Source organism: Dipodomys ordii, unplaced genomic scaffold, assembly GCF_000151885.1.
Source record: "Dipodomys ordii isolate 6190 unplaced genomic scaffold, Dord_2.0 Scaffold56, whole genome shotgun sequence".
Taxonomy (NCBI): domain Eukaryota; kingdom Metazoa; phylum Chordata; class Mammalia; order Rodentia; family Heteromyidae; genus Dipodomys; species Dipodomys ordii.
Window position 1 is genome coordinate 9,075,710 of NW_012267272.1, and position 14,501 is coordinate 9,090,210.

Below are 14,501 nucleotides of genomic sequence, written 5' to 3' on the forward strand. Positions count from 1 at the left end.
CAGAACAGATTAGAATTAGCTTGACTCTCCATGCTCCAAGCCTCAAAGTACATGGAGACAGATTTAAAATTATGCTCATAGATTATGTAGGTTACTCTACATTACAATTATCTAATAGACTCAAAGCTGCATATTTCTCTCCTTTTGTTCAATTGGAATAGACTTTATTGCTTTTTTCTTTCTGGTTGTCCATTGCTCAACTCTCTTATTATGTGGTGTTTTTCTTGAGCCTTTGAATAAATCAATAGTAAAATCTTCAGGCTTGTCTGGTCTGAAGCTGTCAGAGGCACCTTGGAAATTTACGTAGTCTGCATCCTGTTAGCCTAGTGAAGAGGTAATAAAGAAGGAGAGCAGATCCACCGGGCATTGGGAACAAACACATCCATGGCAGCCTCTGACAGCTCAGTAGAAGGATGAGGATTGACTCATAGAACATTCCAAGGGATACCATGACCTGCCAGCGGCTAAGGGATGCCTTCCTGATGGTACCTGGGTAACACGAGGAATGTAAAGTGGGAGCTGTGGGAACATAACTCATCAGGTACTCTTGCATCTGAAAAAAGAAAAGAAAAAATGTACTTAAATTAAAATGAGATATACCTCCATTAGTATAAAAAATAAGAATACCTTGTTCAGGATTTAGGAGGGTTTCAGGGAGTAACTATACAAATTAACAGCTTTCCTGTATGATTAGAAATCCCCCTGAAGACAGAGGGATATAATCACTCTTGGAAGCTCCTTTGTTTAATGTTTACATAAGCATCTGAATATTTGTGTGCATACACACACACACACACACACACACACACACTCACGTACACACGTTCCTGTGTTCCCTTTCAAGCAAAGTATCTGCCCCACTGCCCTTCTTTCCTCTCTAACTATAATCTGAAAAATCTTTGTTACAAAGATTTTTTTTCTTAGTTTTAATTTATCCAGAATTTTCTATAACTTCTCCGATTTAAACTATTTTTCCATGTTGTTTCTATAAATATTCCAAACTACATTTTCCAATTTGTGATTTAAAAAAAAGACAAGCAAGACTTTTCCTCCAATATTCAGGAGGCTGAGACAGGTGGATCACAAGTTCAAGTTTTGCCTGAGCTATACAGCAATACTGTTTTACACACACACACACACACACACACACACAGAGACAGAGAGAGAGAGAGAGAAGTCCACTCCTAGCCTCATTTACTTAAAAACAATGAAAAGTGCTACTAATTCATTATGAATTCCAAGCTTTAGAGAAGCCTATTCTGTAAAGAAGGCTGTCCTTGTAGGGTCCTTGGGTGTCTGGAGACATGGTTTATTCTAAAGACCTACTGGTTTTCACATGCTTCCTCTAATAGCCAATGCTCACTCCTTCCTAGATAAGGTGCCTCTTTCTCTGTCTTCCTCAAAGTGTGATTCTTTCTTCAGCATTACACATATGACATTCTCAACAAAACTCCTCTGTGGTCTTTGACTGCTCTATGCAATCAGCCTCTTCTGGGAGCGTGTTAGAAATATAGACTCTTGGGTTCTAAACTGGGCACTGGTGACTCATGCCTGTAATTCCAGCTACTCAAGAGGCTGAGATCTGAGTATTGTGGTTCAAAACCAGCCCGATCAGGAAAGGCTGTGAGACTCTTATCTCCAATTAACCCCAGAAAACTGGAAGTAGTGCTGTGGCTCAACATAGTAGAGCGCTAGCCTGGAGCAAAAAAGTGCCCAGGCCGCAAGTTCAAGCCCCACAGCTGACAAAAAAAAAATCTCATGCCCTAATCTTGGTCTTCCAAGTGAATCCAAGAATTTGCATTTCTGTGCATATTACCACTGAGCAACATTGATCCAGACAATTTTCTGTAAGAATTTTCAATTAGGGAAGTCTCTGTCCTAGAACTGAGGTTGTAGTTCAGTGATAGAGTCTTACCAAGCATGCACAAGGCTCTGGGTCTTAAGACTACAAGCAACTACAAACTCAAAAGCCTTTGTCCCAATCTCAGAGAGAAGGCCACTGGGAAGGGATCTTGAAGTCACATATATTATTAGTAGTAGATCCTTCTTTCATCAAAGACCATCTGTCTCAAAACCTATTTCTAGAGACAGTAACCAGGATAAAGAACCTCAAGATTCTCATCCTGCTCCGACAATGCTTTTTTAAGTGAGTTTGGCCAAAAAGCCTGACCTCAGGTTGACTGTCAGAATCCCATGAAGACATGACTTAGAAAGGTTTGCAGCCCACGCCACTCCCTTGATGAGACAGGAGCCCTTGATGTGTTCCATGTCCATGAAGAAACTTTCAAAATTGGTCTCTAAGTCATGTCAATCATACGAGTTTCCTAACTGCAAATTCTCCCAGAAAGTTATCTAGATCAGTGTCACGCAGATAGTTAATAAGTCAGGAAGGCTCCTGGAGAGACATGGCGTAGAAAATAATTTTGGCAGTTATCCAACTTGCTAAAAGGAAACTTGGTATTCCAGTTCTCCAAGTCAAAGTAGTTGTTATGCAGCTCTCCCCAAGTTTACATCACGAGGTAACCAAACCACTGCTTTATGGGATTGCAAGGTAGCTTCTAGGTTATCCAGGCCCCGCTCCCTGCAAGTGTAGGTATCTTCACTTCAACACACTTATCAGCCTGGCTTGAAGACTCTACGGAGTTGAGCTCATGGATGGAGTACTCCAAGGTGGATGAGGTTACTCCTTTCTTTGCTGCATGGTTTTGAATTTTAAACGGAAGCCCTTATGCCATAGATTACTTCCTTTCACATTGACCTACTGTTCTCTGAGTCCCAACAGCTGCATAGCAGATAAATTAAGGTAGCCAGATACTTCCAAACAGAATCCTCAGGTTTACAAGTGATAGGATGCCACTGAACAATTTCTAGACCTTCTGCCACGCACCTTGCCTATTTTGGTCCCTGTAATTCAGTTACTATTTTTGTCACCATCCATTAAGCTGGCATTCCATATCTTCAGATGATAACTCATGTCCCAAATTCATCTCAGAACTTCATTTTTCAAGACAGGTAAAATTATTGAATATTAATTATATTTCAAGCACAGAAGATACAAAGAAATGTAAGACATGGTGTACAAATTAAGGAGCTCAGAATTTAGTGTAGGAAGACAAAACAGAGTTGATTGTCATGTGCAAAGCACTCTGGGAGCCCAGGGGTGGCAGTGTCTCATTCTCTGCTTAAGACAAAAAGAAGTCCAATGACTTCATGTTATGTGAGTTGAACTTTGAGATGTGAAGAGCTGTTTTTCACAAAATGAGAACAGGGTGAATTTTTGAGAGGCAACTGAGCATGTCAACTAATGGAGCTATAAAATGCTAAGCTGTGGATACAAGCGAGTCTATGGAAGATAGAATTGATCAATGAGGTTTTGGGCTATGTATATCTTCACTAGCCTCTTCTGAGTTATTCAGGGACTTGTGCAGGTTGACTGAGAGATAGTACACTCCCTCCAATCACTGGCTGTATCTCTTTACAACAAACTTCGCAGTGGGCACAGGACACATTAACACAGACATGTTTTTGCATATCAGAGCAATGGTTTTGTATTCAGGAGAGATAGTATTTACCCTTAGTGCTGCAGTTTTATTTCTTGTAACTTTGCAAATAAGTTTTGTAAGTTCGGGGAGAGCTTAGTTTTCTTAAACTGTGAGCTCCTAACATTTCTAACAAGTTCCCGGGAGATGCAGTCCCAGGGATCAGATGTGGAGCAGCAAAGGACCACAGATGAGTTTAGTTGGGCAGGTAATTTTGGATGTGATGGAGGATTATTGAGGAAGCCCCAAATAAACTATGCCTTTCCCTGAATTAACCTATCAGAGGTGCCATTCCTAAGGAAACATGATGAAAAACAAAAGGCTATAGATTGACATAAGCTGTTGGCTATTTTAATTTTTTAATAAGGGAATTGTACAGGAGATGAGAAGTAATAGGAAGACTATGCCTCAGGAGGAAACAAGTGAGTTTGTAGGCTGATTATTTTAGTGAGGCAACTGAAGGAAAGGATCTGCATATCCAGAGATAATTGCTTCTTTCACTCAGTTCTTCAGTTTTTCACCGAGTTTGCAAGGAGAGTAAATAATTAATCTCCTGAGAGGTAGAATAAAAGAAAGTTCTCAGGTTGAAAAACTGTTTTCCCTGATGTCTTTTCCAGCAGAATCAGAAGTATCTTCTCATTGTTGGTGAAGTAAAGTCTTAGTTGGGTATGATAAAGATTTGGCACCTCTAAGGTATGCACCCCGAAACGCTTCCCCAACACCCCTGACCTTCCTTCATTGCTTTGGTCCCGCTAGGGCCCCCATGCTGTAACTGTCCACAGTGCCTAGCTCCACCAAGGCGTCTCCTCAAGATATCCCGTAGACATCATTCAGCAGCAAGAGGAAGTTTGTGCCTATTGGTTGCCCTGCGCTGTGACCTTGCTGGGAAGAGGAGATCGCACACCCTCTGTTGCTTCTCCCACCATGACCCCCATGACTTCCTCAGCCACCCCCCCACACACACTTACAAGGAATGCCTTCTCTCATCCGTCCTCCACAGCATCAGCTCCACTCCACTGCCTTTTTTTCTTCTGGCTTCTAGGAGAGTATCCCTCATAGAGACATTTCTGCTGAAAGCCAAGGGGCTTTGGGGCTAGAAGGCAATCCTGAGTGAGTAATGTTTTGAATCAGAAGCATTCTCACAAACAGGAACCCATGGATGTCAACAGTTTCTTGGGTCTCAGGGTAACAGGAAATCTGTTCTTAGTCTCAATTTGAGAACCCCGCCCTGTAACCCTGAATCCAGTTTGTATTTCTTTATCAGTAAAACAAACCCCTCTGACTTCTCCACGAACCCAAGCACACGCACCATCTTCCCTGCACAAAGACAAGAAATGACATTGCCCTTAAAACTCCTGGTCCTTTGTTTTTCTCACATGTCATCTCATTTGAGTTTCTCAGCTGCCTGGAAAACAGCTGCACTTGGTGTTTTTATGGTACAGAAGAAGCCCTAGGATGCTAAGTTGCATCTGGGTTTTAACCCCTCCCCCCAAAGAATAAGTGATTGTATACGTTAGACCTTTGTGTATGCTGACACTCTGTATACACTCTACCCAGACAATGTGTTCTCTTTTGCCAAACTCAGATTTGTACATATTTGGTGGCCAAAGAACATTTCAGATATCACCCACAGCAGCACCTATCCTAATAGATCACTTTTCTCTATTCAATTATTTAAGTATTCACTAAAATTATTGAAGTATTTACTGAGAATGCTAGAAAATACTAGAAAGAAAAAAATGAAAAGTAGGTTTGGTGAGCTTAGATTCTCAAATGAATGAAAGAACTGTCAAGAGCAGGTTCTCTGTAATAACAACAAGATGCGTACAGAGCACAAAAGATGAAAAAAGTAATGAAGTAAGTGCCTAGCACAAGCTCTGCCACAGGCAAAGAACTTGACCATTGGCAGCCATTTAAAATAACAGAAAAATCACACAAATAAACACAGCAAATCTATCTCAAAGATTAAATCCAATGCTGAGTTCCAGAAAGTCTAAGCTTCAGAATAAAAGTCTGGAATCTAAAAGTGGAGGGCACACAACAGCCATACTTTTGTGGGATGACTGTCACTCTTTTTTTCTAGACTTCTCATCCTTCCTCTGAATCTATGGGGAATACAGAGTGGGTTTGTTTGGGGTCATGCTTGTTAACTTTGGTGAGAGGCAGAGTCACATGACGGAGAGTAATAGACATGAATGGGGTTTGAATTCCCAAATAATTTTCAGGATTTTTCTAGAAACTAACAATTGTGATGAAAAGAGTAAAGTATGGTAGACAAATGGTCTGGAGATTCCCTGTCTAAGTGATCTCAGAAAAACAAAGGGCACATGTTTTCTCTCATAAGTGGGAGTTAAATCTAAATGATAAACATACAAAATCGTGCAAGGCATATGCATATATCTACAGAAAAATTGATTGACTGATGGTATACATGGAGAAGATTCCAATGGTAAAAAAAATCCTTTGAATAACCAACTTATATTTTAATAAAATGAATACAAGAAGCTGAAATGTGTTCTCACAGAGGGATGAGCAGAAGGGGAGAGGGCAGACAAGTGGAGAGAGAAAAAGTGGGTGAATACAGTCATAACAGTAATGAATATATGTGAGACTAGAACGAGGGGAAAGGTATGGTTGTGAGAGTTGATAGATGGAGCAGAATGATGGAAGGGGTGACATTGATCAAGATACACTGCACTCATAAGCTGATGTGTTGACCTGAAACCCCATTTTAAAAATTATCTTTAGGTCGTTGTACAAAGGAGTTGCCATTCCAAAGTAGTGTATGAATTCAATACATCTTGGTCAAGGTTGTGCAACTACCTAATGAGAATAAAAATAATTTATTATAGAGTGACTAGATTTGGAAAGCAACCAAAACATTAGTTGGCTTGAATAAGTGATAGTCATCCTAGGAGGGGAAAAAATGACATAGGAGACAGGGTAAGAGAAGGTGAAGGAAACCACCAGAGAAATTCTGAGAAGGGCTGCCTGAGGAAGGCTGCTTGACAAGAAGAATGCATGTAGCTTTTCTGAGAGCTCAGACTCCAGAGGGAGCTGTCTAGTAGAGTCCAGAGTAGAGATCCTGATTGGATTTGGACTTCAGGCAAACTTACTTTCTCCAGAGGTTTGAGGGACAAGAAGCCAACAGTGGCAGCAGTAGCGCCAGCAATAATGTAAACAAGCCCGTGGGCCTTTGCTTCACAGGGAGGATGCCCTGACCAGGAAAAAGAATGCCCTCCGAGCAAGCCAGGGAGAGAATGAAAACAATGAGTCAGTCAGCTACTGGCACCTCCCTAGGCCAGAATCTAATAACAATGAGTAATTTGCAAATTGGTTTCAACTGCGTATAAACGCTGCCAAAGTTTTCTTATTCTACTTTGCCCAAGAGCAGATCTTGAGTTTATCTTATGTCTTAGGGTTGTTAGATGATTGTATACAGTACAGACCAAAACAAAGAAGACAAAGTTAGGAATCACAAGGGATAGTTACACATAGGTAATAGAAAATGTCCCCAAACTCAAGGAGTGAAAGCATGAGTAGGAAAGAATTTTGGAGTTTCTTGACAGGGATTTCATCAATCACTCTCCTGCTTGGAGAAGAAAATTGGCAAGTAGGCAAGTGTTGTGATAAAGGACTTTTGGAGAGTTTACAAAGTATGGCGATAGACCAATGAGTGTGCATATTTGCTGTGCTCCTAATCTCCTGAGGCTAATACTTCTATCCTTTTGGATTACAGCTCTAAAAACATAAGTGGAAAGCAGTGATGTCTTCTGAGATACAGCACACATTTGTTCCATACACATGCCTTCTTCCAAAGTAGCAATGCTCTCTTGGTGACCTCCTTCCTTCCTCCTGTGCATATGCACCTGCACACATATGCACGCACACACATATACACGAGTGTACACACTTACCCTTGATGGGCCTGGATTTATTATCCACAGAAATTGGATTAGCCCCAAGGATTAGCCGTGTGGTTTCCTTCCTGTGGTGTCCTCTGGAAACATCAAGAATACATTTTCAACAACTTAAAACCTTGATAAAGGTTCTTTATTAAATCTCAAATCTAATTCACAAACTTCACTGTGGCAGAGCTCTGCCTACTTATCACCACTGACTCAAGAATCTCATCATTGCTCCCATTCCATGTTGTCAACAGAATCTGTGTGCCTGTCAAGGAAATCAGCTGACCATCTTTTTCACAAGTGGCTTGCTCTGCCTAAGACTGCAGCTTAAGTCATGTTTGTATCCTAGAAACCCTTCATTTCCTTCTAGACCACTCATTCTACCACATGCTGGAAAAGTGTGTCAGTCCCTTTCAATGACAAAAGGATCTTTAAGTGATAATATCATTTTGTCATGATCTGTTACTAGTCACTTATATACGTTTAGATTGCACAACAGTTAAGCCCACTTTAACTTCATATTAAGGGTGGGAGGGAGGAAGAAAATGTTATATTATCAGGGAATTGCAAATTAATGAGGATTAATAAAAGAGCTGGTATACTGTCATCATTAGATGTCTAGAAATCTAAATTGCCCATAATGAGAATGAAGTACTCATTATGGATTTCCCTCATCCCAAACAAGCCACAGCATCTACTGCAGAAACAGCGCTTTGCAGGTCCCTATACACCTCTTAGTCGCCAGTCCATGGTGCTAGTTCTGAAGGAGAAAAGCATAATTATCAATATGTATCGCCCGTTCTGACAATGAAATCGCCATAGAGGAGCCATGCTTTCCCAAAAGACTGCTAAACAGTTATTATAGCAAAATCATGCCTGACAATAGCCTCCCAGCAAATAATTAAACATTATTTAGGAAATACATTTCGAAATAGATGAAAAATTCAAGAACTCGAGACAACAGTAGCTTTGGCTCAGTGAATTTGGCCTCGGAGACTAAAAGCATAAGTTAGAGGTTAAAAAGAAACTTCTGTTGTGACTAAGATTTACAACTATCTGATGAACGCAAACAGCTATTGATTCCTACCCTCCCTAAAACACCTACCTGTCATCTACATTTCTGCGGGAGATGAAGTCAAGCACCATCTAACCAAACTATCCCCTTGCTGTGCAGAGGAGCTGTGTGTGCATAAAGCACGACTGCACCCTTTCTTTCACCTCATCGAGTCCTTCAGCATTCTCTCTCACACTCATATCTGGGTCCTCTTTTGCACCAAACTTGTGATCTCAGGCAGTATTCTTTTCTACCTTCTTTTGAAGGCCTAAGTATTTGAGTAGCAGGGTTGGGGGGTAGGTGTTGTGTGGGGAGAATGGAATGTATTCAAGACAGAAAGACAAGATCTGTAATCCCAGCTTCTAGAGGAGGATCATGGTCTGAAGCTAGCCTTGTGTGTATGTGTGTGTACGTGTGCGTGTATGTGCGTGCATGCGCACACGTGAGAGAGAGAGAGAGAGAGAGAATCATATACATTAGATGAAAATATGTAGAAGAAACATCATCTTCAAGCAGAGTTAGCTTCCTCATATCTGATTCTTAATTATAGTTATGATGAGGGGTTCTCTGGTTACAATGTGATCAGGGAAACAGGTTTGAACCTAACTTCTAGTAAATTCTCACAAAGTTTGAATAAGGTATCCAGTACCACATCATCGTACGGTGTGCACTCTTGATCAGAACAGCCTCTTACAATATGGCTCCAATTTACCTGCCCAACACTTATCTCTCAGAATTTTTATTCAAAGTCCTTTTCTCTAGCCACACTGGCCTTGTTGTGAGTTTTTTTTTTCTGTTAACATCGTATTTAATCACAATTCTAGTCTTCTCCCCACCTGGATCCCTTTTGTTTTCTCTATCTTTCTGAAACCTATTCATCTTCAACACTAACAAATGAATTTCTTTCTTTTTTCTTTTTTTTTGTCAGCTGTGGGGCCTAAACTCTGGGCCTGGGCACTGTCCCTCACCTCTTCAGCTCAAGGCAAGCGCTCTACTACTTGAGTCACAGCCCCACTTCTGGCTTTTTCTGCTTATGTGGTGCTAAGGAATCAAACACAGGGCCTCATGCATGCAAGGCAAGCACTCTACCACTGAGCTACCTTCCCAGCCCCACAAGTAAATTTCTTATTGCTTACTTGAGATAGGCAAAATGCTTGAGTGCTACAGAAGTTGGTCCTGTAAGAAATTTCTTTTCTTGCAACATGAACACAAGTAAGCAAATAGCTATGGTACAGGGAAAAAAATGAAATCATTTCTATACAAAAAGTACACTCAACATATTGAGGGTTCACTATGTATAATATCACATTGAAGTTAATTTGGATTATATTGCAGAGGTATTATATCACATACCTGAAGAAATGAAATTAACTGACAGATAGAAGAATGTAGTATATGAAGACATTGCAGTGGGTTGGTCTATGAATGAATCTCTATCAGAAGGGAATAATTATAGATAAGTGTAAACCCCACTATCTGGTATAAGATACATATAGGAGAGGAACTGGAGGCGACCCTGTAAATGCAAGTGGGTGGTGTGAGAGAAGGCTATGAATGCCATCTTGAGATTTTTTTTTTACTATCTTGGTAGGCAAGAGAGTGTCCAATGGTTTTTGACAGAAATGTCCCAGTTAGAACTTAACTCTAGAAAGTCTAGCTTGACAGTAATTTTTAATGCTGTTTCAACTGCAGTAAGTAGATGATAAGGATAATATATTGAAAACTATTGCAGCAACTACATTGAAAAGTTTTGGAGGTGAAAGAATGTACCCATAAAGAAAATGAAAGAAAGCTGGGGATGGAGTGGAAGTTAGACTTGAAATGACTTGATAGCTTGTTGACAGTTCTCTCTGTCCTACCCGGTATTAATACAATGACTCTACTTTTCATATCTAATTGTCTGGGGAACTTGAAACAAGAGGAAGAGAATATGTGAGTAAAACATGTTTCGGATCCACTGTTATTAAGGTGCTCATGGAATGTCCAAATGTAACTGGGCAACAGATCATTATTGGAACAAGAATCACAGGCTCAGGAAAGAAGTCAAGCTGTGCATTGAGATACTTCAGCATCCACGTGAGTTTGCAGCAAGAGAAAATACAAATGGAGGAGTCCATGAATAAGGAGCTTTAAATTCCTTGGTTTATGACATTGGAGGCAGGAGACAAAGTGAGGGACCCTCGCATAAAGAGGCACCTCTTCTTTTTTGATAATTTTTTTTTGCTATTCTTTGGATTTCATTTTTAGTTCTGTGTGTTCATTTCATAGAGGGGAGAAAAGCAAATAAGTGGGTCAATTTTGCTAAAAGCCCATAATCACACATTTTAGTAGAGATTTAAATAACCATATCCTAGGGTGAAATGGCAATCTACAAGTGGATCACTTTATCATTTCTCTAGCTATGCCCCATTTGCAGCCCAACAGAGGCACAGGAGATTTAACCTGAGGGCTGGAGGATTCTATGAGCTAATTTAGCACAATCAACCATCATGAATTATTCAGAACTGAGGGATCTCCCAGATGCCAGACTTTCAGTGGTAAACCTGGGGAAATTCTGGACAAATCAAGGTGAAAAGGTCACCTAAGTAGGCAGGGATACCGTAGCTCTAGGACCACTTCTTCAAATTCCATCAAAATGTGTCCATGCCTAGGAAACCTATGTTTAGCAGAAGTGTTCAGTGAGCTCCCTGGGTATATGACCCAGGTAAATAAAGCTCCTTCCTTCACCCACATAACCAGAGTCCTGAAGTCTCTGCCACAGAAAGAAATGGAGGATCCCTTCCTGCAAATACCATCAGCAGGAAGAGAGGCTTGGAGGAGGAAGGCAGGAAACTTGGACCAAGGTAATGCCAAGCTGACAAACGGAAACTGAGCACTAATCATTTCACCTGACTGAAGTTTGAAATGGCAAGCAGGTAGAGTAAGTTGCCCTCTGACACAAGGACACTATTTCATCTGTAAAACCAGGAAGAACAGCCTGTCCCCTGCCCCGAGGGCATGCTCTATGACATGTTCCATTGTCCAAATACCCTTGACTTTTCCTGTAGAAGTAGAATCTACCTAAAAGCACATCATGAACGGGTTAGAGGGCATGACAAGATGATCTGCCAAATGGCCTGCAGGGACTCTTGATCTTTCTCCCCATCCTAATCCCTGCAGAAACCCCAGTGGGTAAAGCAGATTTGTCATCCTCTTCCACCTGGATTAACTGTCAGGTTACAGGTCTTAGTCTTGATCTCTATGTGTATGGCTTTGCCACAAAGATTAAATGGGAATTATAAATTCCGTTCAACAGACTACTATGGAAAAAAAAAACCCAGTAGCTGGCTTGTATAATTAGAAAGATGTGGACATTAATTTTATCTGGCTGCTTACTACCTACGTGTCAAGAGTAAATTAATTGCTGTGCTCCTTAGTGCTCTCATAAATATCATTAGTTTAATAAGACATGAATGTATGAAAACGCCAAGCACCATGTCCATGAAGAAAAGAGGTCCTCCTTCTCCCCTGATAGTGTCTCCCATCTGTGTGTGAATTTGTATGTAACATTGTTCATGTGCTCTGTGTGTGTGTGTGTGTGTGTGCGCATGTGTGTATGCACATACAGCTCTTCAGATGATCCTTTGACTTATAATCACACCTAAAAAAAGAAATACGCTCTTCCTTTCCACCATTTTTAATTACTACTTTGTGAACTGGGTATCAATTGTAAAGGCCAGCAGCCTCTATTTCTCTATCTCCCCCAGGAGTCTTTATGTGAAGAAGAGAGGTTCCCATCCTATTATACAAAGGAGGCTGGATCACATTTCTTTACAATTCTGGGGGAATATAAAAACAGCTCTACATCAACGAGATCATGTTCCAAAAGCTTTGCTTTCATGGGTTTGGATAAATGAGTCAGAACATAAATTCCTCTCTGACTTCCAGATACTGAGGTCCCTTGAAAATGAGCCTGAATCTCTCCTTCCTACAACCCTTCCAGCTTTGTCTCTCAGTCCTTGCTATTTTGACTTCGCTCCATATGTAATCAAACTCATCAGGAACACACACCAATGGCCTTAGCAGAGAACTCTACAGGAGAGGACTGACACATTTTTGACACTGATACTTTAGAGAGATCCATTAGAAACAGAGGTTTATAAGCCTGAATATACACACACGTGTGTGTGCATGTATATATGAAGGAATTCTAGGGAACTCCCTCCAGAATAGGTAATCTGTGGCCCCTTTATTGCTTATCTAAGGAGAAAATGAATGAGAGTCATAACACAGTCCAATATGCTTCACAGGTTTCTAGGAAATGAAGCCTTTGTTCCAAGGTTGCTACTCTAAGATGCAGAGTTGGGATATAGAAAGGTGGACCTAAAATCCATTTTTCTAGGCTAGATTTTAGGAAAAAGAGGGAGATAATATTGGCCTGTGTCTTCTGCATTTGCCTTTGGCAATCTCTTTCAGCTCTCAATTTCTGCTCTTTGGGTGGATAGAAAATCTGTGACATATTATTTATTGGGCATTGTAATTCTCTTGTAAGTGGCAGATTCCCTGTGTCACACAACACTCTTTCATATGAATTTTTCTTTCTCTGTCTGTCCCGGTCTCTCTGCCTCTCACTCTGTCTCTCTCATTCTCCCACCTCCCTTGAATTCCCCTCATTAGGCTTTTCAGCAAGAGTAAGAAGGTTATGACATAAAAGTGGTAGGAATGTCACCATCTCTGCTTTGACCAGGGGTATCCCTTGCCTTAATTCAGGTTGCCTTGGGCTGGGGAGGTTTCTGACGAAGAGTAGTTCTGGAAAAAATAATGGTCCCAATGGGATCCGAGGTGTATGACTTTCATATTCCTGAAACAGAGGCTTCCCTGAACCGGGAATGGGGCCATGTGAAGGACCTGAGGCAGGGGTTAGCTTCAGCATATTTCCAGGAGGGCACAAAGTCCACCATGACTGAAACAGAATTAAGAGAACACTAGAAACAGAAATCAGAGACTTTGGTAGCAGGGACTAGAGATTCTTGAGTTTCCAAGGCCATGACAAGATAGCAACCTCAGCATTTGTTCTGTGTATTTAAAAAATAATAGGAAGTGGTATTCTTTGAACTTGAGGAGTTACTTTGCGACAGTGGTTTAAAGTAGGATTTTAACAGGCACACCTGTAATTCAAGCTACCAGGAGGTATTGATAGGAGGATTGAAGTCCAAGGCCACTCGGGCAAAAATGTGAGATCTTATTAAGAAAAGAAAAATAAGGTAAATAGATAGATACAGGTAGATATAGATATGATTTATTAAAATAAAGGCTCCATTTACAAGCAGCATGCTTTTCTACCTTAATGCAGTTTATGACATGTTCAACTCCCTGGACTATTTGCAGCTACCAAATCAAATCCCCCCCCCCAAAATGCTGCTCTCTAACAATATGGCCTTGGCATTTAATGAATGCATTTCAGGATCCTTGCCCCTTTGAATCTCCTGTAGAACTTTGTAAAAATACCAAGTTCCTAACTCATTTCATCAAACTCCTGAATCAAAATCTATGAGCCTGAAGCCCACCATTCTTTGGTTTTTAAAGATACTCCAAGATTTGAATAAAGCCATCCTAATACTGTTTCTGCCACCTTCTACTCTGGGCTGCAAACCAATGACAAGTCTGCCAAACTTTATTTCTTCTGGACCTCAGCCACCCAGGCTTCTTCCTCCGCTACCGTAAGTCCTTCTTACTTGACTTCTTCCCACCCCAATATGATCTGTTTATATCTTAACTTTATGCTTCAGGTTCACCCACATAAATACATTCCAGGTCTCATTGCCATGAAAAACAGAATGCTGAAGTTTTTATTCTTCCATGAAAAAAGGTCTGCTAATTAAAATCAAACAAGAATTGAGGTGCATTTTTATTTTTAAAATACTGGATCACGAAAATTTCTAAGTTAGTTGATTAAAAATGTAGTTCTAGGGCCGGGAAGTTGACTCAGTGGTAAAGTGCTTGCCTCGCATGCATGAGGCC